This window comes from Microtus ochrogaster, chromosome 4 (genome assembly GCF_000317375.1).
Source record: "Microtus ochrogaster isolate Prairie Vole_2 chromosome 4, MicOch1.0, whole genome shotgun sequence".
Lineage (NCBI taxonomy): Eukaryota > Metazoa > Chordata > Mammalia > Rodentia > Cricetidae > Microtus > Microtus ochrogaster.
Window position 1 is genome coordinate 47,447,357 of NC_022011.1, and position 23,853 is coordinate 47,471,209.

General features: G+C 48.1%; 1 protein-coding gene and 1 pseudogene across 11 annotated transcripts in view; one reads left to right on the top strand and one right to left on the bottom strand.

Moving 5' to 3' along the window:
- Positions 1-23,853, bottom strand: part of Rapgef1 (Rap guanine nucleotide exchange factor 1) — a 121,037-nt gene that overhangs the window by 68,386 nt on the left and 28,798 nt on the right. The gene's annotated exons all lie outside the window — the stretch shown is intronic.
- Positions 13,615-13,984, top strand: LOC101981244 (annotated as a pseudogene).

A 23,853-nucleotide genomic window follows, 5' to 3' on the forward strand; every position in this document is an offset into this window, starting at 1 on the left:
ACATCCAGCCTACTCACAGGATCAACCTCAGCAAAACTGACAAATGAAACACTCAAAGCTCGCCAACTTCTTCCAAAGTGCCCTGCCAGGCGCCAGGATTTTACTGTTAGATCTCCAGCTTGCCCCCCAGCAGGCCTAGCGATGATTCTGCCTGCTGCTGACAAATGGGCCATCAACTGGCCTTTCAGATGTCACTTGCGGCAGCAGCTGGGATCCCAACTTAGTACAGGTTTCTGTCAGGGCTTAATTCCACCGAGATGGGAAGCCTCTAAGCAGCACCCACACCAGGGACCAGAGTGTCAAGGTCACTGTGGACAGGGACTCACTGTAGCAGTCTCACAACTCCCGCAGCCGGCCAAGAGGTCTGGCCTTTGGCTTCCTGCTCAGCACTGCGTCACTGGGATCACTTAGAGATCACTTCCTTCATCCAGCACCCTTGTCCCCTGCCGAGGAGTAAGGACACCTGTGTGGAGATGAGGACTTCATTCTTCAGTGTGTAGCCTGGGAAGATCTTACAGACTGTAAGGAAGTGAAGATGAGAATGGGCGGAGAGCAGTGGACACTGCAAGACATGCACAACTGTGGAGTCAGGTGGGCTGGCTAACCCATGTGTGCCCACTAACTTCAATACCTCTTTTAGCCTCTTTCACTTCTATCTCTTCTTGTCAACAGAAAAGGCCTAACTGCAGCCCACCTCCTCCTCTGATGGCTGTGGGGATCAAATGTGACTGTGGGTGAAGGATGGAGCCAAAGGACCTGACTCAGAGCAGATGTTGACTAAATAGCAGCTGTCATGGTCATCTGGTAACATTGCCAGGCCTCTGCCAACATTAACTAAGGCAAATGCTAAAACAGCTCCAAATGAGGAGGGCTAAAAGCAACAATTTCTACACTAAAAGACCCCTGTCTTACTCAACATAGAGACATTTGTGTGAAGACAGGGAAGGGGGTGGTGTTTGAAATATTGCAACACCAAAGACCTGTCTGATAACCCACACCCACATGTGGATGCTGAACACGGAAATACTAAGTAGTCTGTCCTCTTCTTTTTCCAATACCAAGGATGAAACAGCTCATTATTCAAACCCAAGCATTGAAGAAATATGAAATAGAGGGAAACCATGGCTTCTCATGTGGCCAAGTAGGAATTATTGCACTTGTATTTTTTAAATTTTATTTTTAATTTATGTGTATGTGTGTGAGTCTGCACAGTGTGTGTATGCACATAGAGGCCAGAAGAGGGCACTAGATCACCTGAAGCTGGAGTTACAGGTGGTTGTGAGCTGTCCAAGGTGGGCACAGGGAATCAAACTTGGGTGCCGTGGGAGATTGGCAAGCAATCTTAACTGATGAGTCATTTCTCCAACTGCTCCCCTTAAATAATTTGTTTTGTTTGTAAGAGGGGGGATGTGTCGTGTGTGTATAAGTGCCTTTCTTTAGAAGCCAGAAGAGAGCATCAAATCCCCCTAGAGCTGTAGTGAGAGGTGGTTACAAGTCAACAGACATGAATGCTGGTCCTTTAGAAGTTCAGCAAATGTTCTTAACCATCAACCAATCTTCTTGTCTTGTCTTTCTTTTCTTTCTTTCTTTTTTTTTTTTTTTTTTTTTTTTGTTTTTTCAAGACAGGGTTTCTCTGTAGCTTTGGAGCCTGTCCTGGCACTAACTCTTGTAGACCAGGCTGGCCTCGAACTCACAGAGATCCGCCTGCCTCTGCCTCCCGAGTGCTGGGATTAAAGGCGTGCACCACCAGCGCCCGGCTCTTTTTCTTTTCTTTTCTTTCTTTCAAGACAGGGTCTCACTATGTAGCCTTGACTGTCTTGGAAATTGCTCTGCAGACTTGTTAGTGGCCTCAAACTAATAGAGATCTACCTGCCTCTGCTCCCAAGCACTGGGATTAAAGGCGTGCACTAGCATACCCAGCCAACCCTAGTTTAAGCATAGATCCATTATGGGCAGTTTCCCACGAGCACGTTTGACGGGTGAATAACGTTCTGCTGGAAGGCAGATGGCAAGTCTTGTGGCTGATGGAGTCTAACTTCCATACAATGCTGCATGGACACACAGCTCATTCCTGCTTCTGTGTGCTTGCATAACGAAACTCTGAGAAATACAACTGCTGGTTCAGAGAGGAAGATGGGAAATCTGGAAAATGGCCTTTACGCCAGACAGGTTGCAGCTGATGACTGCCCCAGTGTGGCTCTAAGTAGAAGAAGTTGAATGAAGAGGGAGACTGAACCTGCAGGCCCCGCCCATCACCATGGGTTTGGGCGGGGCTCAAATCTAAGTGCCTCTATTTCCATTTCACTTACATTACTACAAGGGTGAAAAGTACTCTGAGAATTGGACAGACATCTCCCAAGAGGTCATGCTTGAATGGCCAAGGGGCATATGGCATAGTCCTCATCCAAATTTGTCATCAGGAAACAACACCCTAAAGTCATAAAAGAAAACCACTGCAGGCATACCCATGTGGATCAAAGGAACAGCAAGCCAGGTCTGATGGCACATGTTTACAAACCGAGTACCAGGGAGACTGAGGCAAAAGGACTGAGAATTGGAGACCAGCTTAGGCAATAGTACAAGACCTTGTTGTGAAACAAAGCAAGTACACAAAGAAACAAAAAGGAAGGGAGAGCTAGGTATGTGTCTGAAGATATGGCTCCCAATTCACTATAAAACACACCCCAGAGTATTAAGAGTAGTAGTGTAGGGGTGCTTGGGGACAGCACATGGGGTAAATGAAGGCACCTTCAGGAAGTAGAATCCCACCCCACATGAGAACAAACCATCTATTCCCACCTACCTAGCACAGATGATTCAAACAACGAAGAAAGAGGCTACACACAAGAAAAGTTTATGCTGAATGACCTACACAATTACAAAGCCAGGCAACGCACAGCCATTGTTTGGGGAGTCAAGAAAGTGGTTATGCTGGAGGCAAGACTGGTGTCTGGCAGGGTCACAGGAGGACACACACTTTTGGGATACAGTTCTCAGTCTACAAGTTCCTTACATGTCTATTTCCAATGTGTTTCCCACGCTGGCAGGGGCAAAGCATCCGGGACCGGGGTCAATGTCAGGAAGCTCACCTGGCTCTGAGTACAAGTCCAGAAGCTGAGGTCACATGCTGGTCTCCGTTTCTCCTACTGTCTTCCTTCCCACTTTCAGAATTAGGGGAAATGGCTTCTACTTACTTGCCCCTTGAAACCCTAAAGGGTTCCAAGTCTTATTCACCTTGGACTCTTGCATTAGCTCAGTCGTGGGTACATATAAATAAAAACATTCTCATCAATAAGCACAGAAGAATCAATGAGTGAATTCTGTAACCTGAGCAACTGCATTCACTATACTGAGGATACCACCTGACTGGAGGAGGCAGTGGCAGCTGTATGTTCAAGGGAGTCTTAAGCCGCAGAGGAGAAAAGCTGTTCCTCCACCTCTTCTAGTCTCTAGAGAATAGTGGATGTTTGGGGCCTTATTGGGCAGCAGAAGCCCAATGGGAGCCACATATACAATTTATACCATTTCCAGCCCATTTTACTGAAAATATCACCATCCAGCAGATAATTCACACAACTGCTCGAGTTGCTTCTTGTGTTTCTTTTTCACTTTTAAATTATTTATGTGCAGCCGGGTGGTGGTGGCGCACGCCTTTAATCCCAGCACTTGGGAGGCAGAGGCAGGCGGATCTCTGTGAGTTCGAGACCAGCCTGGTCTACAAGAGCTAGTTCCAGGACAGGCTCCAAAACCACAGAGAAACCCTGTCTCGAAAAACCAAAAAAAAAAAAATTATTTATGTGCATTGGTGTTTTGCCCATATGTATGTCTGTGTGAGGGTGTCAGATCTCCTGAACTAGAGTTACAGACAGCTGTGGGCTGCCATATGGGTGCTGGGAATTGAACCCCAGTCCCCTGGAAGAACAGTTGGTGCTCTTAACCACTGAATCATCTCTGCAGTTCCACATCTTGTTTTTCTTATGCTCTAATATGGGATGGAGCTTTACAGTTCCAGCATGTTCTATCCATACAAGCCAAACTTGGGATGCCCAAACTAGATAGGGCAACTCTGGGCCCTGCCCATCTGTGTCACAGAAGTTCCTGGGGCTAGGCTGGCTGTAACTATTTCTCTAGCAGTGCATAGCTATAGAATCCAAGTACTAGCTCTCCTTTAGTTGGGCTCCAGGCTAAGAAGCCCTCCCCAGACTTCCTATGGCAGGTATTACAGTGCCTGAGAGCAAATAGCACTGGATGGGCAGAATACTGGACAGACTGCTTAAGAGCCTGGGAGGCAGAATTCAGATCAGAGATGTAGCCTTCTATTCTCTCAAGAATCCTGCCCTATTGCTGGGTCTTAATGTCTTCCCCCGGGGAGGGGGTGAAAAGGCGCAACGTCAACAGAGTCAGGTAGAAAGCTTACAGCAGACTCCAGGTTGGCTCCTCTTGGTCTGGTAGGCCTTAACTTCCTACATATTTATATAACAATGGGGGGGGGGCTTGTATACCCTCCCAGCACCCAGGCGTTCTGATCCACTGACAGTTGACATCTCATGTTCGTCTCTCATTGGCTAGGCACGATCAGAATTGACAGTGCCTGTTGCTAGGCACTCAGGAAACACCACTTGGTAGCTCCTTATTGGCTAGACAGACAGGACCTTTGACAGTTCCAGGCAGACTCCAGGTTGTCTCCTCTTGATCTGGGAGGCCTTAACTTCCTACACTGCCCCTTCCTTCCCTTCTCCCTCAGGGAAACAGACTGCATCAGGCCATGCAGAGCAGGCACTAAGTAGTATGGCCAGCTGCTCATTTACTTACTTTACACATCTGGAGCCAGGAGGAAGCTCCAGACTCAGTCTCCTGGCCAAAGGCAGTACAGTTCCTTCCCCAATCATAGCTGAAACAGCATCACAGATACCTCTCCTCCCACAGGGACTCTTCACCAACACCAAGTGTTCAGAGTACCTAAGGGCTCATGCTTTCGAATTAGAGCCATAAGTCACACTGATTTAGGCAAAACCAGACTTCACTGACTTAAGGCCACTTCATTCCTAGTCAAATGTGAGGTTCTCCTGCCCCCACCATTGTGCACACACCACCGTGTTAGGTGTAGAGTCATACATGGCCAAATGTTGTCTAGGTGTGACAATGGCAATACAGAACCTGGACCATTCCCCCCAACCAGAGGCTCTCTGCAGCCTTATCTCATTTGATCCCACAGTCACCTTCCACGGTGGCAGTATCCTCATCATATAGAACCTTGAGATTAATGACGTAGGACAGTGATGGGATTTGAACCCAGTCTTAGTGCATTTGTCAACGAACAGTGTCCAGTTTATTGGTGGAAGAGTGGTAGAACCTGTAGATGGCTCAAAGCAGATCCAAGTCCAGAGGTGGAGGGCTTGGGGGTCTACTTCTGTCCCTGGAGTAATCTTATTTCCTCTGAGTCAGCTCAAAATGTTGTTTTCTTCCAACATGCCGGCACAGCACCTACTAGATGCATAGGGCAGAACCCACCACACACACACACACACACACACACACACACACACACACGGCTTTGTAGGCAGGCTTCGCATTGTCTTATACCCAGCATGGCATAAACTCATGCATGGAAGCTGTCTGCTAAACGTGTTCGCAGTCTTGAGCTGGGAGGCAAGTCTCCACTGGACTAGAGAAGAGACTTTCTGGCGAGCAGCTCTTGTAAAAGTGAATCAGCTCCTGGAAAAGCAGCCAATGACTGTTCACAGCAGCAGCACATCAAAGGCACAGGGCTTGGGAGGAGGAGCCAAGGCCACACCCTGCTCTCCCACCAGGAGAGAGTAATGGATAAGGGTGGACTTTATTTTTAAACCTCCGTGGGGAAAACAGTAGTTAGTTCGGAGATGCCCAGAATTGCCAGCACCTGGCTGGAAAGCAGGGAAGGGGTTTTTCTGAAGTTGGCCAGGTTTTCAGTTCTAGTGGGCACCACAGAGGCCTGTGAGCTCTGACAAAGCCTGGTCATCTCCTCTCCCGGTGCTAACTCTCCTCCACTTACTCAGCACTCTCCCCACCCCCTCATGCCTGAGAGAGGGCTTCAGTAAAAGGCAACCCAATGTCAAACACCTGCTGGGAGTACTGAGGAGGCTGAAGCAGAGGCCAAAAGAAGTATAATCAAGGCTGAGCCTGTCTGAAAACAATAGCTACCAAAAAGTCTACCCAGGCTTCACTAAAGGATCTCCAGGACAAGGAACACTGCATCTTTTAGAGCAGTGTTTAGCACACTTTAGGCCCGTTTTGAAGCAGACGGTCTCCTGGAACAGATGCCCCTCTCATTTGTCATAAGGCTCACATCTTGGCAGTCACTGGACTGGGGGGAAGAAGGTTTCTACTTTTCTTGTCTGCTCCAAATTGGGAATTTGTCTCATGTCCTTTTGTTCATAGACAGTGTTGCAGATTCTGACCCCACTGAGCACATCTTGGCTGAGAGACTCCAATCAATTCCACACTGGGCATTTGCAGCTACAGAAGGCACCTGGGGAAAGGGGGCAGGAATGGAAGTCCTGTGCACAGGTGCTTTGAAGCTAAAGCAAAGTCTCCTGTTGAGAATGAGCTAAATGCTAAGAGGTGACGGGCTTCCGAGATCTAGAAAAAGTTCATGGAAGAACACGTGGACCTGGGAGGGCAGTCTGAGCTGGGTGAGGACATGTGCCTTGAGAGACACACAGACCCTGGCCATCTGCATGTGTGGCCTATTTCCACAGTTAACCTTCATTACAGGTCACCGTTCACAAGCAAGTTCCGAAGTCACAGGCTGAGCCATGAAGCAGAGCAGAAAGCTGCGGGTGTAGGACTAACTAACCTCTGATGAAACTGATTTCAGTAGTGCCCAGCTTGGGATGGCCCGTCCTGCTGCTGGCACAGTGAGGTGCTGCAGTTATGTCAAGGGATGGAAGATGACAGATGTGACTTTAGCAATGTCATGTCACAGGTTGAGCGTCCTGCTCAGGTCCCAGAACCTGAAGACCATGAGCAAGCAGGTGAAAGGGAAAAGTGAACCACTCCTGAAGGAGGGTCAGAGATGGGGGAAGGCTTTGGACTGCAGCAAGAAATTACTACAGAGCATGCCACAACCACGTGCACAAAGACTATCAGACACTTGGGATTTGACTGTTGCAAGTTCATCAATTCTATGACAAATTAGCTTCATATTCTCTCGGCTGAGCAGGGAAGGGGCTGGACCTCGTAAAACAGACAGTCCTGGAGCACACTTTTTTGGGGGGTGGGGGGTTGAAACAGGGTTTCTCTGTTAACATCCTTGACTGTCCTGGAACTCGCTCTGTTGTAGACCAGGCCTGCCTCTGCCTCCCAAGTGCTAGGATTAAAGGCGTGTGTCACCACCTTCCGGCTATAAGCACTCTTTTAGAAGACTGAGATCTAAGGGAAAGAGGCAAAGCTTCCAGAAGGGAAAGGGCTCTGAGCAAAGCCCTTATGGCAAAGGTAGATAGAATCTGGCAGCAAGGAAGTTCTCATCTCAGGGACGAGACCCTCCTTGGTGTGGACACCTTGCACCCAGAGAAGGTCTATTCCGTGTGTGTGTGTGTCCCCACTCAACAGTCCCAACACTCAAAGTCCAGCTAACAACCGTCACCCCAGCAAGGAAGTAAGGCCAATCGAGGACTCTCTTATCATAGGTGCAGAGCACTGGGCAACCCACAGCATTCCTGCAGGTCTGCTTCATGTGAAAATGGGTGATATCAAAATGTTTTGGAGCAAAGTGGCCATGGAAAGTCTTGCCTAGAGAGTTGTTTGTATATAGCTACAGTGTTTGCTTAGTGCCTACTTGGGCTGGGGAAGCATGAATATTGTCCTTGGGCTGTTCTAGGGCAGCAATCCTCCAGGAGACGAAGGTAGGTCAGAATGGCAGGGTTCCTAGACTGCATGAGTACATTCCAAACCCAAGCACCTTCAGAAGTGCAATCCAGAAAGCAGATACAGGTTTTCCTCTCCTGGGAAGTTCCAGAGGGATCCAACACAGTACTAAGGGAGGGAGCTGGAGTATTAGTCTGTCCAGAACTGGCCAGAAAAGCCAAGAGGCCTAAGAAGCAGGCTCTGCGCAGGAGCAGGCCAGAGGCTGAAGGCTCGGTCCTACACCCTCTGCTGCCTGGTCCTGCAGGCCAGCTGCATCCTAGGTGGAAACAAAGTAATCTGAAGCCCCTCAAACACATTCTAAGAGGAAACCAATTTTACAACTGACATGGAAAACTTGGATTTTCTCAGCAGGAAAACAAAATCAAGGGTCTGCCAAGGGCCCAACAGCCCAGAGCACAGGACCCCAGGTCTGAAGGAAACAGGACTCCTACCAAGCAAGTCCCTGCCCCAGCATGTGAGGCCACAGCAGACCTTCCTCAGGGGAGGAAGGCAAGGACAACAGGGAAAGTCCACAGGGTTCCACAGAATTTCCAAGAGCCACGGATTCACACCACCACTCCAGGAAAACGTCCTGCCGTGATTCAGCACTGTCTAGGAGTGTGAGTGGTATCTCAAGGCACCGTGACCTCAGACCCAAGGACACGTTAGTCACAAGCACTTAATCAAAGCACCGCTGTGCTTGTTTGAGAAGGCCCTGGAATTTTGTCCTGAATCTGTAAATGCGCTATGTATGACTTTTTGAGGTTGTCTGTTAAATAACTTTAATAACTTTAGTTTCAACCTTCCTTACAAATTGAAGCACTCCCACAAAGCAGGGATTGAAACATCTAGTTTCTTTACAGTAATATTTATATGTTCTCTGTGGCAGGAGTAGAGAACAGTGTTTTAAAGCTTCATCAAAATAAAAATATTAGCACAGGGTAATATGTCCTCAAGTTTGGGTGAAGTCTGGGCTACTTCAAAAGGCTGCCTGTCTCTTTATCTTCAAACCAGCCATGGGAGGAGGGTTGGAAAACACTGTACAGGCAACTGCTTCCACTCAGTCCAGCAGAGTACTGTCTGGCTCTGGACTCCAAACATCTCTTACCCAAAGAACAACCTGAAATGAGCTCAGGTTCATGCTACAAACTGGCCCAGGGCCTGTTCCTCAGTGCAACAGAGGTCACTGAGGTGAAAGGCTGCCAGCCAGTGTGGATCCTCTTCCCTAAGGCCTGCCAGAAGGGGATGCTTAAACCTTGGTGTCTTAGTTAGGAGTTCTTTTGCGGTGAAGAGACACGGCCACAGCACCTCTTAGAAAGGAAAACACCCATTGGGGCTGGCTTACAGTTCAGAGGTTTAGTTTATTATCATCATGGCGGGAAGCATGATGGTGTGCAGGCAGATATGGTGCTGGAGAAGGAGCTGAGAGTTCTACCTCTGGATCCATAGGCAGCAGGACGAGACAGTGAGCCACACTGGGCCTAGCTTGAGCTTCTGAAACCTCAAAGCCCACCCCCAGTGACACATTTCCTCCAACAATGCCACAGCTAGCTACTTCAGCAAGGCCACATATCCTAACAGTGCCACTCCCTGTGAGCCTATGGGGGCCTTTTTCTTTTAAACCAGCACACACTTGAGATGGTTTCTCTGGACAGCAGGCTCTTGTGAAGGGTTTCCTGAGAGGGGAGAGGTGAGGAAGGCAGGGAAGGGGAACTAAGAAAAGGTGACTTTGGCCACCTCGCACACAGGCGTCACTGCAGCTGACCAGAGTGCATACACTGAGGTGGGGCGCAGTATAGAAGGACAGGCACGTTCATAGGTGGGAGTTTAACCTGGGCTGTAAGATTTGCTTTCTTCACTGCCATGAGAGCCAATTCTAAGTCCAAATATGGCTGCCAGAGGCACATCTGTCGTCTACTGAAGAGAGCTGGCTGTCACTCGTGTGCCCTAGCTGTGATATTCAGATAAAACCCAATTCCCCTTAAAGGAGTTAAAGGCTGTGTGCAGACAACCGATGCCTGGAACAGCACTCGTGGATCTTGGGTTGGAAGTGAACCTCAGAAAAACAACTAGGCATATGGTCTGCACCACAGCAGCCTGCTGGTCAGGGACAATGAACTAGTTTTCCCTTCTGAGTAGGATGTGAGACCTCGGTGTGAGTGCTGGGCCAGTTACTGACTCATTTTGCCAAGTAGGCAGACACAGTCTGTTCATGGCTCTTTCCTCATCTGGAAAGATCAGCCTACACCAGGGGTTCTAAAAGTGTAGCTCTGACTCAGCAAGCAGGACTTGCCTCCTCAAGGGACTTCTCACAAGCCATTCTCCGCCACATACTGCAGAAATGGGGGTCCTGCAATCACTTAGCCCCTCACGGAGTCAGTCAGAGCCCACTATGTTAGAAGACTGCCTACAAGCGAGCTAGCAAGCACTCTTCCTGCTGTTTACAAAACCATTTTTTCCTGCCTCTTTCCCACCTGTGCTGCTTCTGACTTCATTATCACTCAACAAATGCAAAGTGTCTACTGTAAGTCGGGCGGCCAGGACAAGGTAAGACTTAGATCTTCATAATGGGCCATGTTCAAGGCCCCACTGCCTAGGTGGGCACATGGCCTGTTCACTGGCTGGTTCCTGATATGTAGCCTCTTTGCCTTTCCAGCCACTTTTCTGACCCATGATCTTCTAAAACACACTACACCTTAAAGCAAGGTGCTGTGTACACACAGACATGCAAAGTGGGGCCTACACAGTGTCACTGCACTGCTACAGTGAAGGAGTAGATTATATATCCACTTGGGTTTTTGTTTGATTGTTTGCTTTGTAGTGCTGGGGGTGGAATGTAGACTGTAGTGTGAGCCAGACAAGGACTCTGCCACCAGCAACACCCCAGCACGATACACGCCTAAAGAAGCGCAGTAAAGCTACTGGAAACATTCTAGAAAAAAAGACGGGCAGCAATAGATTCTTCTGTCTCAAACTATTTTAATGACTCATTGTTTCACAGGTCTCAAATGTTATTCTAGGTGCAAAATGACAAATACCAAGTGACATTTTCAGCAACTCACTTTGCTTTAGGAGTTATACACAGGAAATGTAAAAGCAAAACCAAATCCTAAAATGCTCTAACCCAAGAGGCGAGACCAAGCCAGCTGCCACAGCCACAATCAGGAGGTCAGCTTCCTCTCTCCCCCACCGGCCGGCCAAGCCCAAGAAGAGGCAGAAGGCACCAAATCCCACAGAAGGGGGAAGCAGGCCCAGTTGCTGCCGAGTTGGTTGGGAACAAGAGTCTTGGTCTGCACCAATCCCACTTTCCCTCTGGGTCAGAAGTAAACTCTCCTAAATCAAAACAGGGGCAGGGTTTTGTCCCTGAGGAGCAGCAGAAGTCAGAGTTCACCAGTCAGCAAGCGCTCATTAAATAGCTTACCTCATAATTAGTGTAACAGACATACAGGGCTGCCTCTGCTCTAAAGCTGGGTCGCAGCAAACCATGGTGCTAACAGGCAGAGCTAAGAACAACTCTTCCCCTAATGGTGGTGTTTGTTTAAGCAACACAAAACTCCGAACAAGTCAGTTTAAAAGCAAGCAACAACAGAAGCCTCAAGAGATGTACTGCACTAGCTGTGGTTGTTTGGCTCTGAGTTTCCTGGTGGCCAAGATAAAAAGGAAAGCTCTGAACTCAAAAGAGGGTAACTTTCCCTAGTACAACACTCTAGAAGAATGTGAGGAAGACGTCTAGAAGCTACGAACTTGCCTTAACAAGGTGGCTGTTAGTCAACAATGGTCTTCAAATGATGATTTAAACATTGCAGTTTATGGAGTTAACAGCCTGATGGTGTCATATATCAGACATTCCTAGGGAAATCTAGGAGCTGCATTTAACACAGAAACAACTCTGAGAGAACTTATTGGAAAGCCCAGCAGGGGTAGGGGACTCACACCTGTAGTCCCAGCACTTGAGAGCTTGCAGAAGGATCAACAGGAGTTAGAAAGTAGCCTGGGCTACACAGTAGTTCCAGGCAGCCTGGACTACAAACTGGGACTTGTCTCAAAACCAAACCCAACCCCAAATGAACTTAATGAGAACGCCCTACCTAACCTGTCCTTGGCAGAAGTTATAAGGGGCCCTATTAAGCCACACTCCCAACTCTGAGGACAGCTTTTAAGGAAGGTCCTAGAGCTGACTCCTGTTTTGGATTTTCAGGTAAATATGTTCTACTACCAGCTGGTGCCACCTCCAATACACTTGGTTCCCACTGCTGCAGAACAGCGGCCAGGGTTCTGCAGTTTAAAGCCACACACAACAGCTCTGCTGGTCTCTGAGGCCCAGGGAGGGAAGACAGGCTAGCTCACAAGGCTGTGTTCAGGTGCACAGGAGCTTGGCCCCAAGGGACCACCCCAAGAGCCTTCAGTGGCATGCTGTCATTGTACACCAGGAATGGTTCTAGGATGCTGTCCTGGTGGGACACACCTGCATCTCCATAGAAAAGCCAACCTGGGTCTGGAGGAAGAGGCTGCTGGGACACTTGCACATTGTGACAGACTATCTGAGTAGTAAAACAACCTCGCACAACATGGTTCCTTCCTCTGGATCCTTGTGCCCTCTGTCTCCTGCCATTCCCATCACAGAGAAGCTTTAAGCTTCAGGTCCTTTCTGAGTTCAGCTGCTTTGTAAGAAGCAATCACTCTCTGGGAGCCTCACAGTCTCGGGGCTCCTGTGACCATGCAATTAGACCAGGCTTCTTCTGTTAATCGGTTCTATGTCAATTCGATTTTTAGCACAGCTGAGAAACCTTTAGTGTGGAATGAAGCCATCTCCCTTCTGCAGCTATGGGATTGGGGCATCAGTTTTTGGGTCTAGACTGGAGGCCGCCCTCAGCTTCCCCTTCTTCAAAGCCAGGGAGCTAGAGGCTCTAGAGCAGGTCTATGTGAGGTAGTCTCTGATAGTCTAAGAGTGACATCTCATTACCCTCAGCACATTTGACCATCAGAAAATGGGGACCACAGGGCCACATGCTTTTGGCCTCTTTGTCACCATCAAATCAAATCTATAATTAATGTAAACAAAGCCTGCAGATGAACAGTTTTGTTTTATGAACAAGGTGGCTCCTGTGTCCTAGATTGCACTGTCAGACAGAGTTGTGGACCAAATGGGAGCCAAACAGAGCTACTGTGGGCTTGATATGGTTGGTTGCCAAAATGATAACCCCTTTCTTCCCCATTGTCTCCTGAAACCACTGGGCTATAGATTATATTAGCATTGGAACCCACCATTAGCCTGCTAGTACCTGGACTTTGCTCTTTTCTGTGGCCCCTCTGTGAAGAAACATAGAGAAGACATGGTGGACCTCACTAAACTCAAGGTCATGCACTTGGACCAATGAGACAGGGAAAGATGGGGTGGGGGACAGTACTCAGAAATCAGTCTTGAGTTGGACCCCAGCTAAGAGTCAGAAAGGAGAAGTAGAAAACATCCCTTGCCCTTTATGTGTCCTGTGGTGTGAAGGCCTCTCATCCAGGCAAGATTTTGGTGGTTACAGACTGTTTTCCTACCTCCTGGTGCCTAAATATAAGACACTGCTTTCACTTACTCTAAGTGGTTCCCTAAAAGGGCAGGGCAACAATTACTACTGCCTCTAAGAGCCACACAGTATAGCGACTCAGCTTGACTAAGCAAGGGAGAAAGCAGCATGGACACATGTACTGGGTTTCAATAAGAATGTATTCACAAGCTCTTTGGCCTCGGCGGCAGAAGCAAGATGACGAAAGGAACGTCATCCTTCAGAAAGTGTCGCAACAAGACGCACACGTTGTGCTGCCGCTGTGGCTCTAAGGCCTACCACCTTCAGAAGTCTACCTGTGGCAAATGCGGCTACCCTGCCAAGCGCAAGAGAAAGTATAACTGGAGTGCCAAGGCTAAGAGACGAAACACTACCGGGACTGGGCGGATGAGGCACCTAAAAATTGTCTACCGAAGATTCAGGCATGGATTCCGTGAAGGGACAACCCCTAAGCCCAAGAGGGCAGCTGTTGCAGCATCCAGTTCATCTTGAGGATTTCAATCTGTCATAAAATAAATGTTCTGGTTTCCAAAAAAAAAAAAAAATGTATTCACAAAAACAGGCAGCCAATTAGGTTTTGGCGTGCAGTTTGCAATCCCTGCTCTGAAGAAACAGACCCGCTTTACTGTCAACTGGTATTGGAGGGTGACTCTGATCACACATCACTGTTGCTGAGTACCTTTATTTGGCTCCAGCCCCACCTAGGTAGAATACACTTTACTATATATATCCCTGGCTGTCTATTTTAAGAGCTGCCAAATCCGCCCTGCAGTCACTGTCAAGTCGACATCTAGTCCATCTGACTATGCCTGGCTCAGATCATTCTTTTCCTCTTTAGACCGTCTGGGCCTCCTAGACCAGGTATCTTCGGGTTATTGTGGTTGTGGTGAAACATCATGACTGAAAGCAAACTGGGGAGGAGTGGGTTTATGTGGCTTACACCTCCACATCTTGTTCATCATGGGATGAAGACAGGAGGGGAACTCAAGAAGGGCAGGAACTTGGAGGCAGGGGCTGATACAGAGGCCATGGAGGGGTGCTGCTTACTGGTTTACACCTCATGACTTGCTCAGTCTTCTTATAGATCCTATGACACCAGCCCAGGGATGGCACCACCCACAATGGGCTGTGCCCTCCCCCATCAATCACCAATTAAGAAAATACTCTACAGTTGGATCTTATGAAGCCATTTTTCAATTAAGGCTCTCTTCCAGTGGCTATAGCCTGGGTCAAATTGACATAAAACTAGCTAGCATACATGGCAGGAACTTTCCACTGAACTCACATTTAAACTCCAAGTTGTAGTTAGTTTCCTGCCTCTCTTCATCTGGGTGGCCAGGGCTGTCAGCACGGCTCCAGTCCTCATCAACAGACTGCTGGATGCAGGAGGGCCAGTTTACATATGAGATTTCTCGGTCCCAGACTCTTGAGCAGTCATACTCAAATGTCATCCCAATCACAATGTAATTATTTAGGTGCATTATAAAGGGGCCCTGGTGACAATGACGAGGTAAAATAAACTGACCGTTTCATCTGCTGAGACTCAAAACCATGCACAATTATAACACAACTGATCACACACAATTCGTTAAATATGTTAATTTAAATCACTGCTGGCCTCTGATTTCTCAGCAGCACTGGGAAATCTGAGAAGGCAAACATGGATGAGGGATTTGATGAGTAATCTGCCAGTAATTGCTCTGAGTGGCCAATAGAGTAACATGCATGAATGACATTCACCCCTTCTCCACACAAGACTCTTCAAAACTAACCATGTCTGAAAAGAGGAAGGCGTCCTCAGTTTTTTCTTAACTGGAAGAAGCGTGACAGCCACTGCTACAACTGTCCTCTGGGGGACCTCATTACTTAACATGGAACCAGTCCCTAGGTTGGTGACTGGTTTACATATCACCAGGAAACAGTGCCAAGTCAGAAACCACCATCTCTCTCCACACCACACATACACACTCTCCAGGATGCTTCATCACCACGTCTGACAATTAATTTTCACTTAAGTAGAAAATTAACTTCTCAGCCTTGATGGTGCATATACATGGGTCCCAAGAGCTTGATGACAACACCCTGTGGACTGCTCAGAGCAAGTGTTAGTTAAACCAAATGAGGACACCTGGCAGGGCGGTTTGGTAAATCACACGAGCCACTCATGGATGGAGTAACCTCCTAATGAGAACATTCTCATTAGGAGCCCAATTGCCCATGAAAGGAAAGAAAAACGAGCCATTGGGAAGCCCTCACTCCTTAGTTGGTCTACGCAGTTCTCTCACGGAGGCAGAGCTGCTGGGAGGATGTACAGAGACACAATGCCCAACAAGACGCACAGCTTTCTAGGTGGACTGGACACACTGTCTGATCAAGCTACTCCCACTAAAAACCCAAGCTCCACAAGTGAAGAACTCTGGGGAGGAACTGTTATTTCATGCATATGAATACCTACAGACAGCAGTTTGAATATAGAAATGAAAACTGACAAAGTCCTCCAAGAATCACTATTGAGTGTTGGTAGATAATCAGACAGCAGCAGGTCATCTCACTGTCACTGTCCATACAAGCCAAAAATCTTGGGCCAAAGCCCCGCTCCCTCTCCCATAAGCCCTGTTCAAGCACCAATCTACCTACCTTCATCCTGCTTCTATTTTACCTCCAACACATCCAGGAGCTCTGTCCCACTGCCCCCATCATGAACTGTCTGCAATGTAATCCAACCTGTGAATTCCATGAGTGCCTCTCCAGTGCTTTCTCCCATCCCGGGATGCCCTTGTCGTCTCTTCAAATCAATCCGACCTCTCAATCAATCTCTTAGGCACTCGTGCCACTTAAAACGTTTCAAGACTGCTCAGGGCAGTGTCAAGAGGAGCGGATGACAAGTCACCACTCAGCCACCCACACTTCCACCTCACAAGGCCTATGCCCACGGTTTCCTTTTCCTACAAGTGTCACCTCCTCCTCCCCAGGGGCCCACCTGAACCTTCACCTAGTTAACTCTGACTTGGTCTTCAGATCTCAGCTCTGATCTTTCATGGTGTCGTCTGGTCTGTAATTATGTACCTACCCAGCTATTTCCACTTCTCAACCTGGGATCCCTAAGACCCTAGAGCAGTCTTTCTCAACCTTCCTAATGCTGCGACCCTTTAATGCAGGTTCTCATGTTATGGGGACCCCACAATCACAAAATTATTTTTATTGCTACTTCTTAACTGTAATTTTGCCTCTGTTATGAATAGTGATATAAAGATCTGTTTCTCTGATGGGCTCAGATCTCTGTGAAAGGATCAGGTTGAGAGCCACAGCCCTGGAGCATCTACTGAAACCGCAAATCACAGTGATTGTTCTATGCATCAGGACACCAGCCATGTGCCATGCCCAGCGCATCTGATAAAACAGGCAGACAGATGATTCTGTGTACTGCCCTTTAGCAGGTGCTCAAAGGTGTGCTGATTGAATGAAACGAGGAACTGAATTAATGAGCTACCCACTTGGTTCCTCACTTCCTGTCTTGCATTATATCTCATGACAGAGCCTTGTCCAATCTCCCCATGTCTGGAACCATTTAAAACACAAGTTACACCAAACACTGAACCAGTGTGAGGCCAGCAACAGCTCATAAAAAGGGTAGTGAGTTCCATTTGAGCAAGATACCCAACTGATTTGGGAACAGTTCTTGCTAGGCTCTACCTGGAACAAACCAGGAGAACACTGGTCACCTCCTGCCTGCAAAGTCAGAAGATACCACTGCTTTAGCCATGGCTACTTTGGTAGCAAGGAATGGAAACCCAAGGTCCTTGCTTAACAAAAAAAGAAGACTGGAAGAATGTAAGGAGTCTCTGCAAGGAGAGGTACCCAGCAGAAGGCAGGAAAGGCCAGAGAGAAGCTGTGGGTTTCAATTCAAGGCCCACCTCACTCGCTCTAGTTGGCTCTGTCCTAGGCTCTACCTACACTGGAGACTCCTCTGGAGGAGTTCACTTACTCTTTGGCTCTGAAGGTATTCTATGCCATTATCTCTTTTTTTTTTTTTTTTTTTTGGTTTTTTTTCTTTTGAGACAGGGTTTCTCTGTGGCTTTGGAGCCTGTCCTGGAACTAGCTCTGTAGACCAGGCTGGTCTCGAACTCACAGAGATCTGCCTGCCTCTGCCTCCCGAGTGCTGGGATTAAAAGCGTGCGCCACCACCGCCCGGCTTATGCCAATATTTCTTGATCACACCTCTGACCCAGATCTCATGTAACTGTCTGCGTATATATGGGACATCTTACAGATCCTCCCAATGGATCAGGACAAAGGTGACATGCTGTCTCCTCCCAACCTGAGTCCATGGCAGTTGTACCCTTGTACTATACGCAGGTTAGGAGCCTCATCCATCCTAGGTTCTTCTTTTTATCCTCAAGCCCACATTCAATCCATCAGGAAACACTGTTGGCCCTAACTTCCAAGTCATGCTTAGATCCAACCACATTCCCAACATCTCTTTCCAATCTGTGTTACTTTATCAGCTAAAGGGTCCCAGCTGCCCCAGCCCCACTGTATTCTCAATACAAGAAGGGTATGCCCCTTAAAGTGTTAAAACTGGGATGTAGTTCACTGACATTTGCAAGGTATTGAGTTCTAGCTCTAGTATTGCAAAGAAAGAAAAAGATTCACTACTTTTCAATCCTGTAACACCACCCTGTCTCTTATGGCATGTGTAGAAGCCTTTGTATATCCTTCAAAGCCAATAAGATCTTGTCACTCTGAACCCACCACACACAACTCCCTGCCATTCCTTGGAAAATTTCCCTCATCCCTCTGCCTTGAATGTTGCATAGTAGAAGTCCACTTAGCCAGTTCCCTCAGCTCCTCCAAGACTGACTATACAAAGCATTCCTTCTCAGTGAGGCCCTCATTGCCCTATTTAACTCTCTAACCTGCCCCTCACCCTGGAACCCCTGATGTCCGTGGTACTTACCTTTCTCTTATATTTTATGTGTATGTCTAATGAATAATGCTTACTGTTTAGGTTGCCATTCTAGAAGTGTAATGTCTGACAGCTACTTCTGGTATGTAGCAGGCACACAATCAACATTTGTCACATAAACACATGAAACTACACTGTATGAATACTACTGTCTTGACTTGAAGGCATCCCTGCTCCTATCCTGCAGTAGTCTTCAACTCAGATGTTCAACAAGGATCACAATGCCTCTTTCAAACTCCTGACCTAGAACCAATTGGTCTGGCTCATCTTCCCGAAGCCACTACAAAATTCAATGGCTACTGTCCAGGGATAAACCAGCAAGGTCAGACTAGAGAAAAACAAGGCCATCTGGAGCTGGTCAGTGCTGGTGTAGAGTCCCCATGTCTCATAGATGGTGAGCACTGCTCTGCATGACAGCTAAGTGCCCTAGTGCCTACCAACAGAGCTCAGGGGATTGAGAGCAAGTTCATCAAACCAGGCCTTGGAGCTCAGATCCTGACCTTGCTGAGGTTTACAGAGTGGATGAAGTACAGAACTTGACCGCCTCCCCATTGCATCCCATGTGTAACAGACTTGCACAGACATTTCACATTAAAACTACAGCAAAAACTACACTCTCAGACAAACCACCATTCTCTAGCACTCACTGCTCAGGAGGTTGTAACTGTCTCAGAGGCAGGAGGATTTCCTTTAGGTCAGTTGGTGCCTCTGGCTGACTCAGGCTCCCAGGAATCTGTGAGAAAGGAGGGCAGGAGCTCAGCTCACCCACGTGTGTTTTTGGCAGGAAGCTTCAGATGCCTGCAGCATGAGGAATCTCTCAGCCCAAAAGACAGTGTTCAGAAGAGAAGGAAGGCTGAGGTCAAACAGGGACCAAGCTGATAAAGAGCAGAAGGGCACTCCAGCTGGATATGAAGACCAGAGACACAGTGCAGGGCCACCACGGTGACAATCAGCTCATGCAGATCAATGTTTGTTTGGTTTTTTTAAAGATTCAAATCTAATAAAAATGTTTTTACAAGCAGGGTGGTGGTGGTGGGGCACGTATTTAATCCCAGCACTCAGGAGGCAGAGGCAGGTAGATCTCTGTGAGTTCAAGGCCAGCTTGGTCTACAGAGTGAATTCCAGGATAGTCAGGAAAGTCACAGAGAAACCCTGTCTTGAACCCCCCAACCCCCCAAAAAGGTTTTTATATAGCCTAGGCTAGCTTCCAACTTACAGTTCTACTGCCTCTGCTCCCATGTGCATCACCGTGGCTGCTTAGATGTTTACATTTCATGGGATATAAAAAAGAATAAAGCATAAGTAACAGAGACCCCTTGCCTGACAATTCTGATGTGAATTGTCTGTCACAGATGGCTCCAGACACTTTCCAGGGGGGCTGGAACTCCAATTGAGCCCTGGATCCTAAGCACGCAGCTCAGCCAACAGCAGGCTACAAACTGCAGCTTTAAACTAAAGACACCAAGCACAGTTCCCGACAGACTGGGCAGAAAGGAAATAGCAACGGCCACTGCCCTGAGAGGTGTCTGATAATACAAACCGGGTAAGGAGCCATGGTAAAAATGCTAGATGAGGACCCACTGACCAGTGACTTACAAGCCTACACAGAGACCATAATCGCAGCTGACCCCAGGATGACCACTGATAGGCACTGGCTCACACTCCTCAGGTGACGTCAGCTGTTTCTACAGAAGCACAAAGCCAGGCTGACAGAGTAAGTGATCTCAAGGTGCCACATAAGTATGCAGCAGGAGACTACTAACTGTGACTGCAAGTGACAACAGAAGAAAGACTACCTCTCACTCCAGCATCAGCTGTCTCAGCAAGGCACGCCAGAGCAGAGCTCCCTCAGGACCTATTCCCTGGCTCTCCTCCAGGGAAGGTTCAACCTCCCTCCAAGGGGTCAAAGCTCTTTAGCTCCCCACATAGGCTAGACTTACTGATAGTCTCCCCCAGTCCAAAGAGAGTATTTGACATGTTTGCATGGAGGTCTCTGCTTTCCAATCAAATGTTATCTCCTCAGAGACTGCAGAGCCAGCCCTACCAAGCTACCTCCCCGGGCACTTTCCTAATGGGATGAGCTGCTGCTCTAAGTGGTGGGCATCAGCTGGGCACAGAGGAAACTGAAGGGCTGTGAGAGGCAGAAGTCAGGATACAGGCACAGCATAGCCATTGCAAGAGAACAGCCCTAGGCTGGATGACGTGTGAACCATACAGCCCTCACGCACACTGAGTGGCCTATGACAGCTCCATGAGCATATTCTTCTTGCCTTCAGGAAGCTGAGGGGAAGTGACTGGCTCAAGGATACACTTGCCGGGATGGAGCCCAAGTTCCCGGATGCCACTGCATACAACCCTACCTTTTGGATTCTGACCTTGGGAAGTCTGAATGAAGTCCAATGTGCTGAGCAGAAAAGGGCCAATCACACAAGTTTTAGAAGAGGAGGGCCTGAGCAGAGAAGATTAATCCCAGACTACTGGCCAAGTGGTTCCAAGCCAGTGGCAGAAAGACAGGGCGCAAGGGCAAGGCAGGATAACAGCCATCAGGAGGCCTGTGGGCAAGGAAGCTCAAGGGGCTGTGTGTGGCTATCTGGGATACTCAGCTGACAGAGGAAACGTGAAGGAATAGCTGAGAGCAGAAATAGGAATAAAGCCCTAATTAAACCTGTCACAGTGACCCTGAGCTGTCCCGTCATACGCAGTTTAACAGGCAGAACACAGCAAGACAATGCCCACTCCAGACCAATGCTCTTGATGAGACAACTAACAAACCATCGTTCACCTGCTCAAAAGAAGAGAGACTGACACCATGGGAAGGTGAGGCAGGGAAATAAAGAATTCAGACACTAGGTGTGGGCCCTGACTCTGCCACCCACCATCCTGTAAGCTTGGAGACCATGTTCTTAGTTGGGCTAATACTGTGTAAGTCTACTACTGAGAGTTCCAGTAAGACTCAATGCAACAGCACAGACCCCAGGGAACAGTGGCATACTGTATGCAGAAGTGAGCCAAAGCATTCCCGTCCTTGCACCCACACAGCTTGGCAAGGTGATTTTACAATCTCCTATCAGGAGCCAGAAGTTGCTCCCCTCTCTTTTCCTCCCATTCCCTGGGAAGTCGGCCACTACTAGGTGACTGGCTGGAGACACAGAGAGGACTTCTGGCAGCTGTCTGCAGGTACTTGAGGGACAAGAGCCAGCAGTGCAGCCTAAACTGCCAGCTGCAGAAACACAAACTAGATACTAGCTATATTTCAGCTCAGTAAGCGAAAGGAGACTGCCAGCAAGAGGTGCCTCAGGGAATGGTTGAGTGTGGCGAAGCTACGATTAGCAACTCCTATGCTCAGCGATGCTCCTCCTCACCGCCTATCTTTTCTTTTCTACTGCAGAGCATCTCACTTTAGGAGGATGTCCCTTGGGCCAGCTCAATGACTGGAAACACTGTGCATGTTCCTAGTGGCCACTTTCCTTGCTGTGACTCCCTCTGCTCGCCTATCTTCAAATTCCATTGGAGCCACCTGGAAAGGCCCCGTGACTGCTAAGTGCCAAGTCCTGTAGTCAGGTCTCAGTCCTTAGGTCCTAGGACCCAACTCAGCACCACCTGGCTCCTCAGCACCCTCTCTCCACAGCAGCACTTTCCAAACCAGGCTTCCAGGGCACCCTGCCTGCCTCCCAATTTGGCCCTTGCTTCCAAGGAGGCCTTTCTTTTCTACTTGGCCTCTCCCACCCTTTCGAATGCTGGAGGCTTTGGAGCTCTTATCTCGGCCTCCACCTCCAACTTAATTCGCAGATAAGATTGCCTACCTTTATGATGACAACTTTCAAAAAGCAACTCTTTTCTAAACCCTATGATCTTCATTTTTGACTATGTGTGTGTACGTGCAAGTGTGTGCCCGTGCTATGTAGCCTATGTGCATATATGGAAACGCTTGCAGAAGTAAGAGAAGGAGGCCAGGTGTCCTGCTCTATCACTCTCTGCCTTATTTCCTTGAGATAGGGGCTCTCACTGAACTTGGAGCTACAGTGACAGCTGGCAAGCCCAAGTAATCATCCTACCACTGGTCCCCACAATGCTGGGATAGCTAGTGTGAGCATACCCACACCTGGTTTTTTATATGGGTGCTTGGGATTTGAACTCAGGTCTTTATGTACCCCCACATTCTTTTGTTTGTTTTTCAAGACAAGGTTTCTCTGAGTAACAGTCCTGGTTGTCCTGGAACTTGCTCTGTAGACCAGGCTGGCCTCAGACTCAGAGATCTGCCTGCCTCTGCCTCCCAAGTGCAGGGATTCACTACCGGTCTTCCCACATTCTTATATTCAACAACTTAAGGGCTCCCTTCTAGATTTCTCACAAACACCCCAAACTCAGCTCAGTTTCTACCAGTCCAGTCTGCTCCGCTGGCCTCTTCAAGCTATCTGCTGCAGTAGCCCTGCAGATGTGCAGGTCAGAAACGCTGCAGTTATCCTGGCTTTCCTCCCTCTTCCAAATCCCAGCCCAAACTCTCCATACCCAAAAGATCTCCCCACATCCTCTCTGCAGTTGTCTCCATTGGCCCCACATGCTCATATGCTGTCACTCTTCAGTCTAGCTTATCCCAGGATGCTCCTGACTCCCAGTTCATGGTCCTCAGGTTGTTTCTTCTAAAGCATTCTGGTATTTGCATGGTGTTTGCAACACTTGGGCATCCACCGTCTCCCTCCTACGTAGAACTAAGAATCCTGAACACTGAACATCCACTGCCCTTCTCTGCCATGTACAGGATACCTGCAATCCATGACACCGGTTTGTGTACCAACTTGTAGACTCCAGGGGGCAGCACTGATTTGTGTATTCATTATTCATCCCGTGAGCCTAGAACAGTGCCTGTGGCACATTCAATGGATACCTAGCAATCTGAAATGGGAATAATGAAATTGACTTTTTTTCTCCCATTGGAAACATTTTACTTTGGCTAGAACTCACTTGCCAGGGAGGATGATCCCACTATACTTAGTGCCACAGCCTATTCAATGGTAACGGGAACACCAAAACCTCTGGTCTGGACAAGGCTCCAGAGCCTCCTCTCTTGATTATAAAAGCTTGGATGTGTGGGGCCAGCTGGACAGCAGAAGGCACAGCCAACCCATTCCAACTACAACGGTGGGCGCTCTGTGTGATGCCATGCTCCCCCTCCAGTCTGGACATCACAAGATTCTTCAACTTCCTGTGTGGGTGAGGGACATGTTGTTGACTAGTAGAGGAGCAATGACCACAGAAAACATCCAAACCAAGAGACTCTGGAGGCCAGGGGTTGGTAAGGTGCCTATCACCCAGAATTCCACCAGCCACCTTTTGTGCAGGCTCCTGGTTTATAGCCTGCAACTGGAGAATGGCTTTCTCATTTATTTATTTATTTATTTATTTATTTATTTATTTATTTATTTATTTATTTATTTATTTATTTATTGG